This window comes from Falco peregrinus, chromosome 2 (assembly GCF_023634155.1).
Source record: "Falco peregrinus isolate bFalPer1 chromosome 2, bFalPer1.pri, whole genome shotgun sequence".
NCBI lineage: Eukaryota > Metazoa > Chordata > Aves > Falconiformes > Falconidae > Falco > Falco peregrinus.
Genome location: NC_073722.1, coordinates 5,271,004 through 5,285,821, shown reverse-complemented (window position 1 = coordinate 5,285,821; position 14,818 = coordinate 5,271,004). Strand labels below are relative to the sequence as shown.

Genomic DNA, 14,818 nt, shown 5'->3' with positions numbered 1-14,818 from the left:
CACTTGACACTCTTGGTTTATACCTTAAAAATGAGTGTCTAGTTTTATGGCCACACTGAAAATATGAACCAAAGTGATACAAAGACTTCACCCCAGTTATTAACTTGACCTATTTGGTGAAGGGAGATAGCTGATCTTAGTTTTTAATGTTGAGATTTTGATTTAATAATGCAAGAATATTTAATTGTGGTACATGGCCTTCCTTGTTTCTGCTATGTGTTTGTTGTGACTTGAGAGATATTTCCTGTGGGCTTTTAGGATTTGTTACGATTATAGGCTTCTCTTCTTTATGCTGTCCTCCAAGCTATTGTTCAGGAGAAAAACCTACCTTTCAGTGGAACCTTGTAGATTCCCTTTTACAAGGTGAATTTAAGAAAAGATACTGTTCTTGTTTAAGGGGACTTCATGAGGATGACTGGCATAGCTTGTCAGAAGTAACTTAGCAGTCACATTAGTTTCCCCTGCAGACAGCTATGTATCTCTCATGCCTAGAGAATACCTGTGCAAAAACTTAAATCGTATGTGAAACTGCTTGAAAAACACCTTAAACTAGAATAATGACAAAGTAGCAGTGTTCTGAGATTAATATACTAGCTCTTTCTATGTTGAAGCTTAAGGTACGGATTTTATAGTTTTCTTCTTTTATCTTTATGTTTGATCTCTCTAACGAACCTGAGTTTAACTTTTTTTTTCTGGTTTGATACATCTTGATATTATCAGAGCTATGCATTTTAATTTCACTTAATGTACTTTGGCATTATCTGTTTTATCACTGGAGAAGATTATGCACTGCAGTTTTCTCTACTGAATAGAAAAGAAAGTGTGTATGTAATCTACCAAACACAGATTTAGAATGCCAATTCAAATCCCCTTCCCTCTGAGTGCTGATTGAATTTAGCCTTAGTGAATTGTATTGCTCATGGATTTGAGTTCAATTGCCTTTACTCCTGTGGGATGACTAGAATGTGCCCAGCTATTGTCAGTGCCCCACAATTGGGCAAATGTAGCCAAAATTTTAAATAGATGATGGTTGACCTAACACATCTTTGTTATACATAAATGTATAAGGAAAACTTCAATTATGTAGATTTCTTTAAAAGGTTGAATGTAACTTGTAGTTGAATAAAATGCTTTATTTAAACTTAAAAAGGCAAGAAAGTATACAAATTGATCTCTGGCCACTTTGCATTTTCCAGTACAGCATGTGTAGTAAAAATGTTGAAGTTATTTGTAAATTGTACATTAAAAATAGAAAAATAGGTGTTGGGCCATTTACTTTCAAAAATGGAGATGTTGAAGAATTTCAGAGAGCCTCAGTTTCACATTCAAATCTGATATTTACAAGCACAGAACTTTAGATACTAGGTGCTCCCACTGGATTAAATTGTCCATGTGCCTTTCACCTTGATCTTGGGAGTCCTTGAAAGTCATTTCGGAGCTGGCTGCCAAACAGGATTTTTTGGAGTATAGTTGTCTAAATTCAGAAAAGTGATTCTGGGAGCCAGAGCTCAGCTGTTACTTGATCTTCAGTTAACCTTGGAAACTGGGATTTGTTAGTCTGGGGATTATAAAGTGGAGGGGGAAAAGGTTAAAGCACGATATTATATGGCTTCTGTACATACTGAGAAAGCATTGTAGCTTTGGCAAGGCTCAGAATGTTAACACCAATGCACACAAAATCTCAAACTGGGTTCATTGAACACTACTACCTGGTTGAATTTCTAAACATCCAGTTGTCTTACATAAGGAATAATGCGTAGAGATGACTGAAAGGTAGCCTGGTACTGAGAATTTACATAGTGTGTATGGTTGGAGCTTTTTCTCCCTCTTACGTGAGGAGGGTCTTAACCATGTTTCCCACTTAATTTGTGATCCCATGCTCCAGCAGGCTATAAACTGTTTTGTCTGCTTCTTGAGAACTCTTTACTGAAAAATGTTTCACAGGCAGGAAGCAGGGTATCAGTACAGGAGTGGAGGCCTGAGTCCTGCCTGGTTCCTGCTCCACTTCATGTGTACCTCATCCAAAGGCTACCCTAGATGTTTTTATCATAGCTACTGTGGTAGGAAGGAACCCTTAAAAGATGCGCTAATAACTTGTTGCATGTGTATGAAGAAGATAATATTAATTGAAGTGTCAGTGACACTTAGGTGCCCAAAAGCAGTGCGTTTGCAAGCACTGAAGGGCTTGGGGGCTTTTTGGGTGTGGTTTAGAGGAACTTCTGAGAAGTTTATACCAGAATACTTAAGGTTTTTAGTGGCAGAATTATCATTCTCTCTAAATGGATACAATATGACGATTTATAATATGCTGATATATAGTGCTCATTAGTGAGCATTTACTATGTACTGCAACGCCAGGAGAATGATCATCTTTATTGTTAAAAGATCAGTATGAATGTTCACATCAGGAAACACATTCTGGTTGTTCCTCTCAAAAACAACTGAGACTTGTAGATACATGTGATGTGCATGCCATTAGTTACATTGCATTGGTAATTTTATTTAGTCTAATAAAATCTAAAATAGATGCAAGAATGCTATTCTTGTTGAAGTGATGCCATACATAATACCCTTCTAAGATGGATTAGGTAACCTTATTTAACTCTATCCTCTAGAGGTCTTTAACAACCTTAACATATCTGTGATTCCTGTCTGTTTTAATTTAAGGCTGGTTATGCTAACATGCCTTAAAACTGGAAACCACCTGACCATTCAGTATTCTTTTAAGCAGATACAGCTTATAGTATTTTCAGAATATAAACACAAAGCTTGCTATTGTGAAGCAATTCATTTTATTAGGCTTGTCCTTGTTTAGTCTGCATGTAAACTTGGAAAGCTCTTAACCTTTTTTGAGAAGCTTTTCTTGTTTTGGAATTTACCCTCCCCCAAACCAGCTCTTGCTAACCTGCTCCTGTTTTTGTAACTGCTAGTTTTCCGAATGTGTCCCCCCTGGGAAATAACTGAGCTCAGCTGAAGGGTGAGCTGGGAGCAGTGAGCTCAGCAGCCATCCTGTCAGCCTTGCAAGGAGGTAGTTTGATGCTTCCCAACAGGTAACAGATTTGGTTATGTTTCTTCATCGTGCATGAATGCAACACACATGTTGTAAATGCCTTATGTGGTAGTAAAGGCTATGATGCAGATCACAGAAGAAAGGGCAACACTGGAGGATTACAGGCATATGCTGTATTATAACGCTATACAGTGTCTGCCAAGCAGACTGCAACGTTTCTGTGCTGGAGTGCTCTCATTTCAAGGTATTGATATTTTTATTATAGTTGAATGCTTCATTCAAAGGAGAAGAATTACAGGGATTGCCATAGTGTTGATGCATTAGTTAAATGATGTATTTCAAGGACGCACTTCTGTTATGTGAACTATCAGTTTGTTAAATAGCTGAATTATGTATTGCTAGCTGTTCTCCATCATTTGTTTTACCTCTTGAGTTTTAAAATAAGGCTGGAAGAGCTGGCTAATCACAGAAGGCTCTTGTTTCTGTTGCTTCTATAACTTGGTTTTGTGCGTTGCTGTAAGACAAGTGGCACTTATTTAAATGTGTAAGCAGAATCAGAGAGAAACTGCTGCTGGTGGGAAAATGCGTATCTTATTGCTGCTCTACATGAGTGTATTTAAGGAATGGTGAAAGGGGGACTGCAAACTGGAGACTAATGGCTGAGTTGAATCATCATGATTATGCAGTGGATTAGAGTAATGCAAATGGAAGTTCTGTGGAAGTGAACTGCATTAAATGTGCACAATGGTAACACTGAGTAAGGGCATGAGGACTGTCATAGTATTGTTGTTAAGAGTTATAATGAGCAAGCAGGTATTAGCACATTGAATACTTTTGTTCATTCCAGGACAATTTAAAAGACAGTTCAATGAGCTGAACCTAAAGGTCCACTGAAAAATTTACTTGACCAGGAGCTCTGCAGGGTGGTTTTTTTCTCAGTGAATATCATCTTTTGTCTTCTGTCTGTAGCATCTATTTATCAGCAGACATAAGTGTAGTTTGCTTGAGTAAATACAGTTCCTTTAAACTGAGGCTCACGTTTCTTGTTCTGATAGTTTTGGTTTTGTTGTACTGGAAAGCAATAACAATTGTATTTAATGTACATGTTCATAAATAAAACATGATACGTGGTCAGTTATGTTGAGCCAGTCCACATGTGCCACAGCATGGGGTTGTGAGTAGTGAACATTAAGTGTAATACAGAAACTGATGGCATGTTCTGAAATGATAGGGACAAATCAGTGTTCTGATCTTTGCTAACTTGCTATAATTTCAGCTTCTAAGCTCATCTAACTTTGTATCCTGATATGCAGGAATAAATCGGTCAACCGCTTGCATCCATAATACTCTATAAACTTTTAACTATTCCATATTCTTGCCACAGCACTGGCATCTCTGAAGTTAAGTGGATGCAGGTTATACCTTGTGTTATTTGTCAAAACACCTTTTATATCAGAAGCTCAGCAATCGCTATGATGGATTTCCAGTTGCAGATGCCATACCCTCTTTTAAAGGCTTCCAAACAAACTATTCTCTCTAAAATAGCCATGCAGTCCACAAATAATGTGTTCTCAGCTGAACTGTTAAACACAGGCAATTCCATTTATTTCTCAGCCAGTGGTCTGATCACACCTTTTTGTTATGTTGCTTTACTTTTGCTACCTGTCCATTTTTTTGTGTTTTGTACATATCTTTATTTGTGGATTCTCTACAGGGAAAAAAATGTTAACTTCTCATGATGATAATAAAGGTAGGAAGAGTTAGTTATTTTATAACCTGTCTATCTCTAGTATCTAAGAATTAGGTTATCAAATTGAGTTAGTGAAACCTAAATGTTCAAGTCTTTCACTTCAGATATCTGTAATTGTAAAAAAAAAAAAAAAAAAGTCTCAATGTTTTTCGAGCTGTCCTATAACAATTTTGAGTATTTCAATTTCCCCAATATATGAAAACAAAATATTAGAGGCACTCAGATAGCAAAAGGATTGGACAACTACCTTTAGCTTTTTTTCTTTTTTGTACCAAGTTAAGATAAGTTATCAGTGATTTACAGTTCAGAAAAGCAGTGCTTGCAGGGAATTTCTTGAGGTTTAGTAACTTTGAACTGCATATTTATGTGAAAGAAAAGCATTTTCTTTAAATAAATCCTTGATACTTTTCTTCTTAGGCAAATGTTCAACTTATTTCTAAGAACCAACTGCCTTTGGCACTGTGCGTAATGGAGAACCTGATCTTAAATAAACAGTAAGCAAAGCTATGCATGAGCCTGAAAACTGATTCCCCAGGGTGGATGTGGTAAAGACGAAGATGAGTTCTTTAGAAGAACAAAGGGGAGAAAATATATGGAAGTACCAATACTATTTAGAAAAGTCAATGCGCTTAATTTTGTAATTATATTTCTCTTCAAATGTTTTCCCTGGCAAAGGTACAAGATTCATGGGAGGTTCCTTCCAGGAAAGTTCAGAAGACTGATAGATTGTAGGTAAGCTTAGGCACAGAGCTTGGCATCTCTTTCTCTCCTTGTTAACGAAGGAGACTTTATAAAAATAGCGATTGTTTTGTAGCCCTCTTATGGATATGCCTTTCTAGATAGAACTTCTTCAGTTCATAAGGTGTTCCTATATGGTTGGAAGTCCACAAAGTACTTTTGTGGGTGATCATCTTGGCTAATTTTTTTTGAACCTGCCCAACCTGCCCCTCAGAGTAAGAATGAAAAATCTTCATTAGTCAACCACCTCTTTTCGTTCTAGTGAGCTTTGTTAAGCTACTTTTTTTTTTTTGCCTGTGTTCCTTCAGGCACTTCTTTCTGGAACAAGGCCAGTAGCATCCTGGCTTGCATCTAAAACTGCGTGACCAGTAGTGTGAAGGAAGTAATTGCCCCCCTGTACTTGGCACTGGTGACGTAGCACCTTGAATGCTGTGTTCAGATTTGGGCCCCTCACTACAAGAAGGATGTAGAGGTGCTGGACTGAGTCCAGAGGAGGGCAACAAAGCTGGTGAAGGGTCTGGAGCACAAGTCTTATGAGGAGTGGCTGAGGGAACCCGGGTTGTTTAGCTTGGAGAGGAGACTCAAGGGGGCATCCTATTGCCCGCTACAGCTACCTGACAGGAGGCTGTAGGCAGGTGGGGGTCAGTCTCTCCTCTCGGATAACAAGCAACAGGACAAGTGGAAATGGCCTCAAGTTATGCCATGGAGGTTTAGGTTGATTATTAGGAAAAATTTCTTCACTGGAAGTGTGGTCAAGCATTGGACCAGTCTGCCCAGTGAAATGGTAGAACTACCATCCCTGGAAGTGTTTAAAAAAAATATGTGTAGGAGTGGTGTTTAGGGACTCGGTTTAGTGATGGTCTTGGCAGTCCTCGGTTAACGGTTGGACTTGATGAGGTCTTTTCCGACCTAAATGATTCTATGATTCTAGGTCTGTAAAGAAATAATGGGCCGGATTTTTTGTTTATTTTTACTTTCTTCTTCCCATCTCTGGCAGTTCACAAGGATCACTTCCTTGGGATAACTTTATGTATTTAGCTTTCATCTATCTCCTATGGCATATGCTGTAAAGTGACTATTGCCTTACAAAGTACCTGTTTTCTGAAACGAGTCTCCCACATAAACACAAGCTGCTAATTGGGGATTTTATTTTTTTTTTAGACGTCTGGCATAGCAAGACTTTATCTTTCTCTGGATTTAAAATGCCATTTTACCTTTAAACGTAATGCTATGGACATTCTTGTTATGCTCTGTGCTTATGCTGACTATGCATATACATTATAAAAGATTCTGCAGAAATAACTTAAACTGAGGCATACCTACTCATTTCAGAGAGGGGAGTAAATTTCCTAAAATTCTGGTTCTGTTCAAAGATGGCTAAAATTAATCCTTTTCTGGGCATAAAATGCAACTCTTCTCACAGTTGGCTGCTTCTGGGCAGCTTTCTTCTCAGTGTGCTGGTTGCTTTAGATTGATTTGATAGGTTGGGTTTTTTTCTAGTTTGTGTCTTTTATTGGATTATAAATGCCTTAAATGGGTTCCCAGACTTCATTGCTGAAGCTGAATCCCCAGACATAATGGACATGCAAGTTCTATGTTGAGGTGCTGCATCCTATGAGAGAATTCATCCAAAGCTTCTATCTACAGAAGTGTAAGTTAAGCTACAAATAAATTTCAAATGTTCACTTCCTTGGTGTGCCTAAATCTGGATATAGAAGGGGCTGTCAGGTTAGAATAGCTTGCTTTTTCAATAAAGATTATTTCTTTTGTGCTTGAGAAATTGGGTGAGGTACTTCAGGTGGTCCAACTCGGCACCTTGATAATGAGATTGATGATTCAGTAGCTTAGTTCCATTACTAAACTCGTAAATACAGGTCATTACTATATGTGCCCACATTAATGTTTACACTTAGATTTTAGACTCATCTAAAGTCCCAGTCCTGGAAATGGCATTACTCCAAGGTATATTTCAGGCCAGCAACCTTTGGCTTATTCAGGAAACTGGTAGGTGGGATACCATGGGAGGAGGTAACTCTGAAGTGCAAAAGCAGTGGAAAGAGCTGACAACTTAAGGCATGTGTAAGTGCAGGAACAGGCTGTCCTGATGATCAGGAAAGCACACGTACTGGGAGACTGGTTTGGCTAAACAGGAACTTATAAAAAATGCCAGTGCAAAAAGTACACTGGAGGAAGTAGGAGGGACATACTGCTGGGGAGGAATTTGGAAATACTGACCATGTAAGCATGTTGTTGAGAAAGCCATAGCTCAACTGGAATTGAGACTTGAAAGGGGAAACAAGAAAGGCTGCAGCTGCGTTAGTAGGCTGAACATGGGAAATGCAACTGCTGCCGAGGGGTGTGCATCATTGAGTGACAGTACACATGGATAAGGCTGAAGTACTTGCTACTTAGGTTTTACTAACAAGGACTCCCAGGCCTCTCAGTGAAAGGTTTGAAGGAGAAGAGCTACCAGCAGTAATTGGATGAGAGTTGTCAGGGATTTCTTCTGGAATTCAACACAGAGGTTTTGGTGGGCTGTATGTAAGCTCGCTGAGAAAACTCTGTGCTGTCCTTTCAAGGCTGCTGTCTTTGGTCTTTGAAAACTTAGGGAGATCAGAAGTTCCTGATAACTAGAGAAGGGAAAATCTTGTATTCCCTCTCTAAAAAAGGCACGAGGGTTTAATCCTGTGAAGTACAGACTGATCAACTTGACTTTGATCCCTGAGAATATCATGGAATAAGTCCTCTTTGAGCACATGAGCACATGAAGGCAGTGATTTGGAAGAGGCAGCATGAATTTATCACGGGTAAGTCTTGCCTGACTAAACTTGATTGTCTTATGGGATGATGTGACCATGTTATGGATAGTGCGGGTGAAAGTAATTTACCTTCACTGCAAGGGCTTTGTATACTGTCTCGCATAGTATGTAAGCTCACATCCAAGTTAGGATAGTGTTATCTAGATGGGTAAACATCTAGAATGCGTTAAAAAAAAATAAATGAAACAAAATTGCATGACTGGGCTCAAAGGGTGGTGATTTATGTGTCATGTTCTTACCGGAGCCTGACAACAAGTGGTGTCTCATTTCGGAAATGTGCAGGTGGGAAAGAGTTTGTGTTTTGGTTTGTGTCAGTATTTCAGTGCAAGGTGACTTTCTTTGGGTTTTCACATTAAAATAAATTGAATACTACAATTAAAAAAACCACCAAAAATAGTTGAAGTTCCTGCAAAACAGAATATCTAACTATTTTCCAGTTTCGGTGCAGTCTTAAACTGAACTTTGTCATTTTTAAAGATTTGTGTGTAAGCTACTAATTTTCTTGCTAATAACAACATCTTTTGAATGGAACTAAGCAAATGCATCTGTATCTGTCTTTGATAATTTGTGTTAATTTCTCATTTGTCTAGTCCCTACCCTTCCTCTTTAGTATGGTCATGCCTTTCTGTCTTTAATGGAGGGCATGATGAATTAATTGTGTCAGTAGTAGCATAGGAATGCATTTAAAAGGCACAAATATTCTGTCATGAATGTATATTTAGTTAAATGGGATAAGGGAGCACAAAAGGGGCCTGCTTTTCCTATAGATCTACAAGAAGATAAAGAACCATAGTACTCCAGTTGTGGAGTGAGGGACAGGAGGTGTGGGAACATCTTTATTAAAACCTTATTAAGAAACTCCATTAGAAGAAGGTTAAGGCATCCGTTTGTTTCATCTGTAAAGTAAATAAAACCAACAATGTTTTCTTTATAGCTCTAGTGAGTAACAGTACAAATTTTAAGATCTCGCTGTTAATGGTACATAAAAAAAAATAATTTATAGAGAGGCTTTGGCTATGTTTCCATTAACAAGTAATGCAGCTAGACAAAATGGATATGTAGCATAAAATACATGACACCATAGACCTGTTATCCACACCGTGCTTCACAGGATTGTGCTAGAACTGGACCGAACTCTGTCGTGAAAGGTGTGCAGCACTCTAGTGACCCTGCACCTAGTCCAATGTAGTGTGTCATAGGATTAATGGCATCAGTGCCCCATGAATATGTTTAAAAATCAGTTTCCTTAGCAATTGTTACATTCTTTATTTCCCTACTTAAAAATTTGTGAAAATTGGATTACTTTTAGAGCCGAAACTTGTATTCGGTAGTACACTTGCATCTTTCTCTTCAAAAGTATTCCTTGTCTTGTGGTAAATTAGCAATTTATATCTTTGCATAATAAACTGAAGAAACTGTCTTTTCAGTAAAAAAATAAACCAAGATGGTCTATCTACCCAGCAAATGGTGTCATTGATGTTCTCGAGGGATACTTACAAATATTAGCTTATAAACAGATAAAATTCATACTTCAGAGCATATCACGCACTAGGTAATCATAGCTTCAGTAAGAAGTTAAGCTTTTTGGATTTCTATATGTTTTCTTTCTTGTGTAGACCCTCAAATTGGTTATTACTTGTATCTCTATTTACACATATAACCTGATGTATCAGAGATTAAAGATAGTTTGTAATGTCAATTGCTTAAAATTAATAAATAGGATATTGGCTAAAAAGAAATACTGGCAAATCTTTCTGTAACCAAATTAAAACTATCTAATTGGTGATCTCAGTTATTTGTGTTAGCTATATTATTTGAGAGGAGATAATAGATGGTGTATTGAAATAAGTAAACAAAATAACTACTTTATCTGGTATTGCTTCATATTTACTGGAATTTAGCTGTTTGAGTAGCCAGCTATCAGATACAGTGTTTCTATTAAATGCCTTGCTTGAAAAACACAGTCTTTAAGTAATTAGTACTATTACTAGTAAGGAGAAAGGATAGTGTCAGGAGGGGAAGATTAATCTTTAGAGCAGTGAAGGATCAATTGACATAATCACAAATGCCTCAAGGTTATCATATAAATACATTATCTCAGTTCAGACAAAGCCAAATTGTTCTAAAATTTTTGTTTTAATTTCTTGTGCTTGTTAGACTTAAAATCAGAACGTGTTTTTTGTAGACATGTACACACTTTGTGTATACTTAATTGGATATTGAGCACATGTTCTTTCTGTAGAAATGTGCCTGCTTGTAAGTCTGACTGGTGTGGCGTACAGAATGTGCCAAGCTGTTTTTGTATGAAGGTAGTGCTTACAACTGTGTGATAAAAGCTTAAAAAATGGGCTCTGTGTTTCATGGCAACAGACATGGGGAAGCAGGGGTTTGTAGCTCTTGCCAGAAAGTCTGTGAAACACACCAAATACTGCACAAAAGTGTGTGAACGGTATTTATATAGACCTAGAGTTCTAGTGCTTCAGGGAGTCCTTTCATAAAATCCTGCTTGCATTTGACACTTTGTAGCGACTTTGTAGTGCTCTAAGTGCCAAAACAGCATTTAGATATCAAGGAATTAATCCTCAAGATTAGTTTATGGAATAACTATTAGGAATAATGTATAAATATTAATATCACTATCCACTGTACAGGTGAAAACTTAGATGCATCATGAAGATTTAGACATAATAATCTGGAATCTAGAAGAACAAATCTGCTTTAGTAGTCTATGCAAGTGCTGTGTCCTCCTTGAGATAAAACTATGAGGAAGCTTGCCAGTACTGGTCAGAAAATGATCTGTGTGTCTAGGGATTCTCAAAATATCTCTCAGTTGTTGGATCGCTGTGCTCTGTTGGAGTGGTTAGGTGAAAGTGTATTTGGGAGGAGCAGTGAATGAATGGTGTTCTTGATGAATGGTGTAGCAGATCTTTCAGTTTTCCTGCATGAAAGTTGATAAGCTTATCCTGAGCTATAAGTGTTGTGGAGAGTGATTCAAATGCGACATAAGGTGTTGCCGTAACTTGGTGAAAAAGAAAAGCTGCTGCTTCTACTAGATTTCAAGATTTTTGAGGGAGGGAGGTAAGTGTATATTCATTCCTTCAATATACACCTTGGTTCTCTGCAACATGAAAATTCTAACCAGTCTCCACTAAAATGAGTAATATCATTTGAGTTAGCTTAGACTCTTGAAATAACTGAAATGAGTGTTTTACAAAACAGTCGCAATCCTTGCAGTATTACTGAGAAAAGCTAAACCAGACTGAACCTGTACCATATAATTATAATACATTTTATAGTTCATTTGTTGTATGCTGAATATAATCACATCTGTCAAATTAATGGTAAATGCTTTTCTGCAGTATCCTAATAATCGGGTTGTTCACTTTGTATTTCCCCAGAAGATAATTTTTTCCTTATGCTGCGTTCAATAATATACAAATCCTGCTCTGGCAGGGGACTATTACCAGTTGCTGTGAAATACAGGCAGACAAACTTAATAATGTCTTGTCTTCTCAGCCACATTGTTAGATATGCCAACATCATATTGATTCAGTATGGTGTTCATACAGATGCTGAGTTCTATTATATATGTACATATGCATTTTATGTAGTGTGCATTGGCCACGTGCAGGCTGTATACAGGCACTGAAGTTTCAAGTTCTTGCTTTTCCCTAATGTCACCATGCCTTTTAATATAGTGGCTTTTTCCACTATAGAGTGTTTTTTACATTTTTCAGGATAATGCTTGTATGTCTTCAGTGAAGAATTTGGCCAAGACACTAAATCAGAACATAAGGGAAATAGAATGTTACGTACATGTGCACTGATTTATCTAGACTTTGACAGCTTTGTTTATAAAACCTCTATAGATAACAATGAACAAATGTATATGAAAGTAATGCTCAGCTTTTCTGATGGAGTAAGGAATGCATGTTAACCAGCTAGCCTAAACTGTCGAAAATCCTGTAGAATCAAGTTGGGTGACAGTTTTGGTTAGAATAATGCTGTAGAAGAATAAAGCGCTCAGTTCCACCTCCACCACAGAGTTTTGGACCTAAATGTATTTAGGATTAATACCCCACGAAGGACTTTGTTACTTAGAATAAATACTAGGGTGTTTTGTTTTAATGCCATTACATTTAGTGCTCCGTGGTTAGTCTTACATCACAGTGTATAAGGGAGACCTTGGGACCTTAGAAGTAGGGTCTAAAATCAGAAATACATTGAGCTGTTGCCTGGAACTATTAGTTAATATTTCCTAGGATGATAAGAGGGTATCTTGACCCATGAACTAAGGCATGCCCTGAAAGAGCTGCTCTATGATTGTGAGAACTAAGGGGTGGGGGGGACACCTTTTCTGAAGGCCTGATAGAAAAACTTTTACCTAAAATAAATAACCTTGGCATCCTGCTAATGTGTTAGTGATGTAAACACATCGTAAAAGTCATGTAAAACTGATTAGGGTTTTTTGACCAGTAATGTAAAAATACACAAATGGCTGAAGCTTAAGGGTGTCACTGACTAGGAGCACCTATGATGTCCATACTGGATTGTAATGCTTAGTATTTTAAAGAGTCCTCAGTAGCTCATTTTTGTGTTGTTTTTTTATTTTTAAGTATTATTTTTAAAACTTGGGTTTTAACATAGCTGTTACTCTTATGTTTTTTATGTCCCCTAAAATTTCACACTTACTGTTTTAAATTAGGGTAGTTGTAACTGCTGTAATTCCCTATGGTTATTTCACTTTAAAAGACCAGGCAGAAATAATATTTTGCAGGCTCCTGTTAAATGAGAGAGGGTGTATTGAAAAGCTGAGGCTGAAGAGAATTTGCTGCTTTCAATGCATTGTGAATTGTTGGATTCAGATTACTTCAAGTAGCTATGTAATATCTTGCAAAAGTGGACTGCTAATGAATACGCAGATTCCAGGACAGAAGTTACTGTGTGCTGAAGTAAACTGATATTCTCCAGCTTCTATGAAACTATTCCCCTAAAAAGACCTGAACTAACATCAGAAATGGTGGGAACTGGCTTGCATTCAGGGTTTTGTTGTGGTCTATTCATATTTTGTGAAAGGGGATGGATTGAGAGAAACTCTTTTATATGCACTGTAATGGTTTACCCAAAAGGTATGAAAACATGAATAAAGATTTATTGAACTGAGATGTTTGAATGAAAATACACATGCTTTTGAGATGGAAGTTAATAAGCATCTTCTAGCCTTATGTTAGCATTCAGGTACACTCTGAGAACTGACCTAGCTTCATACTAGTTAACACAGGACTAGAAGCACTTAAACAGAAGTTATGCTGTACTTTTGCTGGACCAATTAGTTATATTGACACCATCAGACTGATCCAGTCCCTGAATACATGACCTCTGAGAACCAGTTTAATCTGCTTTGGGTATTTCTAATGACATTTTTCTGCACAGGTCTTTTCAATGCAACATTCTTAAGGCATGAAATTATTTTAATAGTGAGAATTCACTTACAGTAATAGAACTACTGTTATGATTCTTTCAAAAAATTAACAGCTGACATTTTGGAGACAAAAGCTGGATGAACAGATAGTCAAATGAGTTTCCATTTGGTGCTGAGGCTTTTATGATAAACTAGTTTGGGTGCTACTGAAACCTGTGGCAAACTAGACTTCTGTCCCTTAACCGTGACGTGTGTCTGAATTAATCTCAAATAAGTGCCTAGCTAGCTTTTACCTGAAAGACAAACTATAACCATTTAAATGCTCTTACACCAGTTTCTTATGTTAACTGTCTGTTGACTTGTCAAAGCCAAAACTTTGTGGGATGGAACAGTTTTTGAGTTGCCCCAATGCTGGAGGTGAAGAGGAAAAAGGAAGCATTAGAAACTTGACACTTCCGAAAGGGAAAAATTACCTTAAATTGAATACTAAGCTTACCAGATTTTTAAAACTGTTAGTTTTGAGCAGTCATGTTGAACATGAAATTAAAAGCTGTATGAAACACATATTTGGTCTGCATAAACCAATTTTTTCCAAGTTATCTTTATAAATGTTGTCACCCTAGGACATGAAATACGGCCCCAAAGGGGAAGAATGTGTTACAACACTCAACTGAAATGAGCTTGAAAGCAGTTTTCTCACTTGAATCAGCTTTCTTTAGAACGGAGTCAAGAAGGCTTCTGTCTAGGGTTTGATATATCTTTGGTAGAACATAGCTGTGACCGTGTTCAGTGTGCAAGCATAATTCTTCTGTAGAGTTGACATCCATGCAGGTGTGTATCCCTTCATGGCCATCCAGACACATTAATGGATGTGTCCCCAGTAAAACAGGAGCAGGAAAACCCTAGCTCTGTCAGATCTTTGAGATTATTTTTTAAAGGCCTGACTCTGTGCTTTGCTATAGTGTGTTAACCTTATCTGGCTGCCTGATGCCCACCAAGCTGTTCTCTCCTTCTCAGTGGGATGGAGGAGAAAATAAAATGGAAACCTCATGGATTGGGATGAAGACAGGAAGGTCACT

The 14,818-nt window shown here is 37.5% G+C and overlaps 1 protein-coding gene across 1 annotated transcript in view; it reads left to right on the top strand.

Moving 5' to 3' along the window:
* The first annotated feature begins 7,750 nt into the window (after nucleotides 1-7,750).
* SORBS2 (sorbin and SH3 domain containing 2) overlaps nucleotides 7,751-14,818 on the top strand; it is a 231,182-nt gene continuing 224,114 nt past the window's right edge. The window contains exon 1 of the mRNA XM_055794870.1: nucleotides 7,751-8,305. The gene's annotated coding sequence lies outside the window, so the exon portion shown is untranslated. The remainder of the gene's footprint in view (nucleotides 8,306-14,818) is intronic.